At 46.3% G+C, this 6,491-nt stretch overlaps 1 pseudogene; it reads left to right on the top strand.

The window, feature by feature from the left end:
• The first annotated feature begins 777 nt into the window (after nucleotides 1-777).
• LOC127347674 (uncharacterized) lies at nucleotides 778-5,081 on the top strand (annotated as a pseudogene).
• The last annotated feature ends 1,410 nt before the right edge of the window (nucleotides 5,082-6,491 follow it).

The raw sequence follows: 6,491 nt of genomic DNA, 5'->3' as shown, positions 1-6,491 counted from the left end.
GATTTCCCTTGCGGGCGACTGGTATGACTTCCGCTCGGGCGACTGGTATGACTTCCGCTCGGGCGAACAGGCTTCCTCAAGCTTCAGTCATCAATAGTCAAAAGAAAAAAAACAAAGTGAATGAATAGAAGAACTAATCTCTATTTACAACTCAAAGTAATGCAGAATAGCTTCAGGTAAATCAAAGCAAGAGTTGAAATGAATCGATGGATATATACAGATAGGATATATATACATACAGATAAAGCAGAAAGAGGCAGGCACCTTGAGCTCGATGTTGGATATGACGCGGCAGAGCAGCTTGGAGGGCAGATCGTAGAGGCGCATCTGGTTGCCGGCGACCTGGTTCATGGAGGCCTCCACCTAAAAGAGAAAAAACAAAAACGCACCACATGAACAAGCGAATTTAGCGTGCGAACCAAAGGGGAACAGCCGAATCATGAGGGGAGGGGAAGGAATTGAGGGAAGAAGAGGAGGCAGGAAGCGCGCGGGTACTGACCCAGGTCGGCCCCGTTTCCCCCTGCGGCCAGGCGAATGACACCACAGCACGCCTGGACGTCGACCACCGCGCGCGCCTGTATCTCTCCAGACTCCAGTACGGCCATGAAGAGGTGAAACAGCGCCTTCAGCGGTCAGTACTGGTGGCGCCTGGTGGCGCCTGTCCTCATGCCCTCCTCTGGCTCCGGCTGCCGCCAGCGCCGCCCTGCCGCCGCCCTCTACTCCACCTTGCCGTGAGATGCCCCTCTCCTTGCTCCGACGGCGGCCCTCCTGCAGGGTATGCTCCGCCTCCTCTCCACCTTCCACGCGACTGGCGCCTCCCCGTCGAGCTCACAGGTGTGCCGCCGCCCCATGAGCCTCCTTGACCCGCCTCCTTGACCCGCCGGGAGCAGGCGCACCGCGCGACGAGGCCGAGAAGCGCATCGCTTGGGAGCGGGCGGCGCGTGTGGGAGCTTGTGTGGCCGAGACGCGTGCCCGTGTGAAGATGATTTGGGGAAGGAGTGAAGGACGAGGGGAATAAGAGGATAAGGTACTCACGCCGTATGATCGCCGTGAGCCAGAAAATGAATCTCAGCGTTGATCCAACGGCAGCTAGGGCGTGCGCACGTACCCATCTGAACACTAAATCCACTTTCTTATTGATGATATCTACATGTTTTATGCATACTTTATGTCATATTTATGCATTTTCCGGCACTAACCTATTAACGAGATGCCGAAGAGCTAGTTGCTGTTTTCTGCTGTTTTTGGTTTCAGAAATCCTAGTAAGGAAATATTCTCGGAATTGGACGAAACCAACGCCCAGGGGCCTATTTTCACACGAAGCTTTCAGAAGACCGAAGATGATACGAAGTGGGGCCACGAGCTGGCAACACACTAGGGCGGCGCGGCCCAAGCCCTGGCCGCGCCGGCCTAGCATGTGGGGCCCTCGTGTGGCCCCCTGACCTATCTCCTCCGACTACTTAAAGCCTTCGTCGCGAAACCCCCAGTACCGAGAGCCACGATACGGAAAACCTTCCAGAGACGCCGCCGCCGCCAATCCCATCTCGGGGGATTCAGGAGATCGCCTCCGGCACCCTGCTGGAGAGGGGAATCATCTCCCGGAGGACTCTTCAACGCCATGGTCGCCTCCGGAGTGATGAGTGAGTAGTTCACCCCTGGACTATGGGTCCATAGCAGTAGCTAGATGGTCGTCTTCTCCTAATTGTGCTTCATTGTCGGGTCTTGTGAGCTACCTAACATGATCAAGATCATCTATCTGTAATGCTATATGTTGTGTTTGTTGGGATCCGATGGATAGAGAATACTATGCTATGTTGATTATCAATCTATTACCTATGTGTTATTTATGATCTTGCATGCTCTCCGTTATTTGTAGAGGCTCTGGCCAAGTTTTTACTCTTAACTCCAAGAGGGAGTATTTATGCTCGATAGTGGGTTCATGCCTCCATTAAATCTGGGACAGTGACAGAAAGTTCTAAGGTTGTGGATGTGTTGTTGCCACTAGGGATAAAACATTGATGCTATGCCCGAGGATGTAGTTATTGATTACATTACGCACCATACTTAATGCAATTGTCTGTTGTTTTCAACTTAATACTGGAAGGGGTTCGGATGATAACCTGAAGGTGGACTTTTTAGGCATAGATGCATGCTGGATAGCGGTCTATGTACTTTGTCGTAATGCCCAATTAAATCTCACAATATTCATCATATCATGTATGTGCATTGTCATGCCCTCTTTATTTGTCAATTGCCCAACTGTAATTTGTTCACCCAACATGCTTATTCTTATGGGAGAGACACCTCTAGTGAACTGTGGACCCCGGTCCATTCTTAACATCGAATACAATCTACTGCAATACTTGTTCTACTGTTTTCTGCAAACAATCATCATCCACACTATACATCTAATCCTTTGTTACAGCAAGCCGGTGAGATTGACAACCTCACTGTTTCGTTGGGGCAAAGTACTTTGGTTGTGTTGTGCAGGTTCCACGTTGGCGCCGGAATCCCTGGTGTTGCGCCGCACTACATCTCGCCGCCATCAACCTTCAACGTGCTTCTTGGCTCCTACTGGTTCGATAAACCTTGGTTTCTTACTGAGGGAAAACTTGCCGCTGTACGCATCACACCTTCCTCTTGGGGTTCCCAACGGACGCGTGCTGTACGCGTATCAAATACCACAATATTATGTTTTTTATGATGGAAACAAAACATGATTCTTTCAATGGCACATTAAGCACTCTCACCTATTTGAGACAACTCATGCTACAAAAATAACTACTAAGCATATAATTTAAATAACATCCAATATGACATGCCAAAGTCTATGCCACATTCTAGACAAGCTTCCTTTTGAATAACTATAAGCATGCAACATTTTACTCGTCTCCAACACCAATTAATTTATTTGAAATAACTCTAATAGATAATAGTCAATAAAGATCAGAGAGATAATCATACCTAAATAAATAAAACTAACAAGCTCTGAACAAAACATGAGTGGAAAACCAAGAGCTAAACGCAGTACTAGCAAAAGAGAACATTCGCAGAACAATAGGAGTGAAAATTAGAGTGTTCTATGCAATTAAAACGAAGTGTGTCATTCTCCAAAACAAATATGCTGGGATCCAACCATATGAACCATCAAACAAAACAAAATAAAAGTAAAAACAAAAAATAAATACGCTTCAAGAATAACACATAGCATATAAAGCAATAAAAATATAGCGTCTAGAAAGATGACCTGATGATTTGTTGATGAAGAGGGGAAGCCTTGGGCATCCCCAAGCTTTGACGCTTGTACCTCTTGGATATTTCTTGGGGTGACATGGGCATCCCCAAACTTGAGCTTTTGTCCATACTTAATCTCATTACATCATTCTTCTCTCCCTACACTTGAAAACTTCCGTCATACAAAACTTCACACAATTCTTATTAGCGGCATTAGTGCAATCAAAATAACAAATACACTTGGTTCAGTTCTAACATATGTCAAACATATATTAAAACATTAGATACTATAGAAACTTCTTCAAAAAGCTCTTTCCCTCAAAAGAACTAAAAAATAAGAGATTAAGAGTAAAATGCAAATAGTGGCAGAAATCTGTTAAAACAGAACGACAGGTAAAGATTGATTTTTTCAAAAATCTTATGTTGCTCAAATCGGAAAGTGCTCAACTAACAAAAGTTATATAATAAACAGGGGCATATGCTTAGAAATTGGCAGCTCAAAATTACGTTCTGGATGGAAATATGATTTTTTATGGTGACAACACAAAATCTGTTTCAGGACAGCAACTTCCCCAAATCTCACTTTCTTCCTATTAGAGGCTATTCTTGGCACAAAAACGAAATAAAAATGAAAATGAGAGGTTATTATAGAGGTAATAACTTCCAAGACTCAACAAAATAAAAATTACAGAAATTAAACACGGGTTATCTCCCAAGAGTGTTTTTCTTTAACGCCTTTCAGTTAGGCTCAGAAAAAGAGCTTGCATCAAGTATTTTCAAGTGAAGAAGCATCAAGATCAATTCCAGAAGTTTTTTCAACAAGGAATTGTATTTTATCCATATAAGTTTTATAAAACCCTCTCTCAACAGTTCATGATGCGAAAGGTCCAGTTCGGTCCGAACCAGTTACTGGACCTGCGCACCGTTACGAAAAATCTAGGTCCAAGGGTCTGGCCTGTCCCTCTTTTGTCAGGGTAAAGGGTATCCCAGGATCGACCCGTGCCCATTCGTGCGAGTGCTGGGCAGCAACCTTCGCCCTTAGAATGCCGGTGGCGCCGCCGGCCGCGGGGCCTAGCGCAGCGTCAACCCGTTCCCCTCGCAAGATCCGGCTCGGCAAGATGCCATGCCAGATCGCTCCCGCCTCGCTCGTCCCATCCGACGCCCTCGCCGCCGAGCAGAGCACCTCGGGGCCCAAGGTCAAGGTCTCCGTCTACGTGGGCCGCAAGGGCTCCGCCTGCGGTGTGAGCTCCAGGCGGCTGCAAGGCGAGGCCACCATCTCGCTCGGCCTCAAGGGAGCCGAGGCCAAGCCCGCGGTGCTCCACTGCGGCTGGATCTCCGTTGGCAAGGGCAAGGCTGCGGGAGCCCAGCTGATCCTCACGCTCCGCGCGGAGCCCGACCCGTGCTTCGTGTTCGAGTTCGACGGCAAGCCCGAGTGCAGCCCGCAGGTGATGCAGGTGGGCGGCGGCATGATGCGCCATCCCATGTTCACCTGCAAGTTCGGATGCCGCACCAAAAGCGACCTACGGAGTCCGCCCGCCGCCGTGCAGGCGACGGAGCGCAAGGGCTGCTCCGTGCTCGTGCACGACCTCTCGGGCTCCCCCGTGGCTCTCACATCCATGGTGACGCCCTTCGTGGCCTCACCTCGCACCGACCGGGTGAGCCGGGGACACAACACTCAACAACCTCCTGGGATATCTGGGAGGATGAGCATTACGCGGGGTATCGTCGCCGATTGGGAGGTAGCAGAGGGACTCTCGCCGGAGGTGGCCTCACTTCGCACGGCGGCAGCGTCTATCTGCGTGCGCGAGTGGAGAGAGGTGCGGGTAGACCCTAGGGTCGACGGGTGAGGTTTGTGTTGGACCTAAAAAATTTAGGGTCGGCCCTTTACCCCAATGGTAACATAATTGAGGTTCGGTCCAGCGGGTAAGTGGGCCGAACCGGACCCCTTGAATCTATACTCAACACTTTTGGGTTCACTACTTTCATCAAATGGGTTTTCAGGAACAATCCAATCAAAATTCATTTCCAAAGCTTCATGCATTCCTATGAGTTTAACAAGTATTGGTATTTTGATTTTCTCCATATTTTCAAGTTTGGTTTTGTCTATCTTTTCAAATGTACCAATAACATCTACACAATAGCCTAGCATCTTAAAGCGATCAAAAACTTTTCTAACTTCTATAACAACATCTCTAAATTATTTAAGCAAAGTTTTCAGAATAACATCCCTCTTTTCATCATCCTCAACTTCATGAATTTTAAGAAACATTTGCTGCATTATGGGTTTAAGGCTAACAAACCTAGCCTCTAACATTTGAACTAAATAACCTGCAGCAGTTTCATAATTTGGAGCAAGTTCTACTACGGATCTATCCTCAACATCTTTATGCTTACTAACATGATTAAAGAATTCTTCAATGTTATCTCTCCCAATTATAGAACCACTACATATTGATAGGTCTTTCCGAACGTACTTAGGGATCAACATAATGAGCTAAAAAGAAACAAAATAACAACTATAAAAGAATCTACTTTTTGTGTTTTTGATATAATAAAGTAAACAAGACAAACTAAAAGAAACTAAGCAAAAAAATAACAAAGTAAAGAGATTGGGGATCAGAGACTCCCCTTGTAGAAATCCTCTTTCTCCGCTGCAACGACGCCAGAAAAAGAGCTTCATGTTGCGCAGTTGCACACCGTTGGGGAACCCCATGAGAAAGGTATGATGAGCACAGGAGCAAGTTTTTCCTTAGTAAGAAACCAAGGTTTAATCGACCAGTAGGAGAATGGAGTGACTTATGAAGGTCTTGCTAGCTGACTTGTGGCAGGGCGCACTACCGACGTCAGCAACAATTTGGAACCTGCACACAACACAACCAAAATACTTTACCCCAACTTACAGTGAGGTTGTCAATCTCACCGGTTTTGCTGAAAACAAAGGATTAACCGTATAGTGTAGAAAGAGATGTTTATTTGCAGTGGAATTAAAGAGAACAGTGCTTGCAGTAAGTAAACATAACAAGATGATTTTATCAGTGTAAAAGAAAGGGCCGGGGTCCACAGTTCACTAGAGGTGTCTCTCCATAAAGATAAATAATATGCTGTGTGAACAAATTAAATCAGGGCAATTGACAGAATAAAGACCTTACATGACAAGATGATTACTATGAGATTCATTTGGGCATTACAACATAATACATAGACTGTAAGCCAACTGCATCTATGACTAATAATTCACCTTCCGGTTATCATCCGAA

This window comes from Lolium perenne, chromosome 4, assembly GCF_019359855.2.
Source record: "Lolium perenne isolate Kyuss_39 chromosome 4, Kyuss_2.0, whole genome shotgun sequence".
NCBI lineage: Eukaryota > Viridiplantae > Streptophyta > Magnoliopsida > Poales > Poaceae > Lolium > Lolium perenne.
This window is presented reverse-complemented; position numbering and strand designations above follow the sequence as displayed.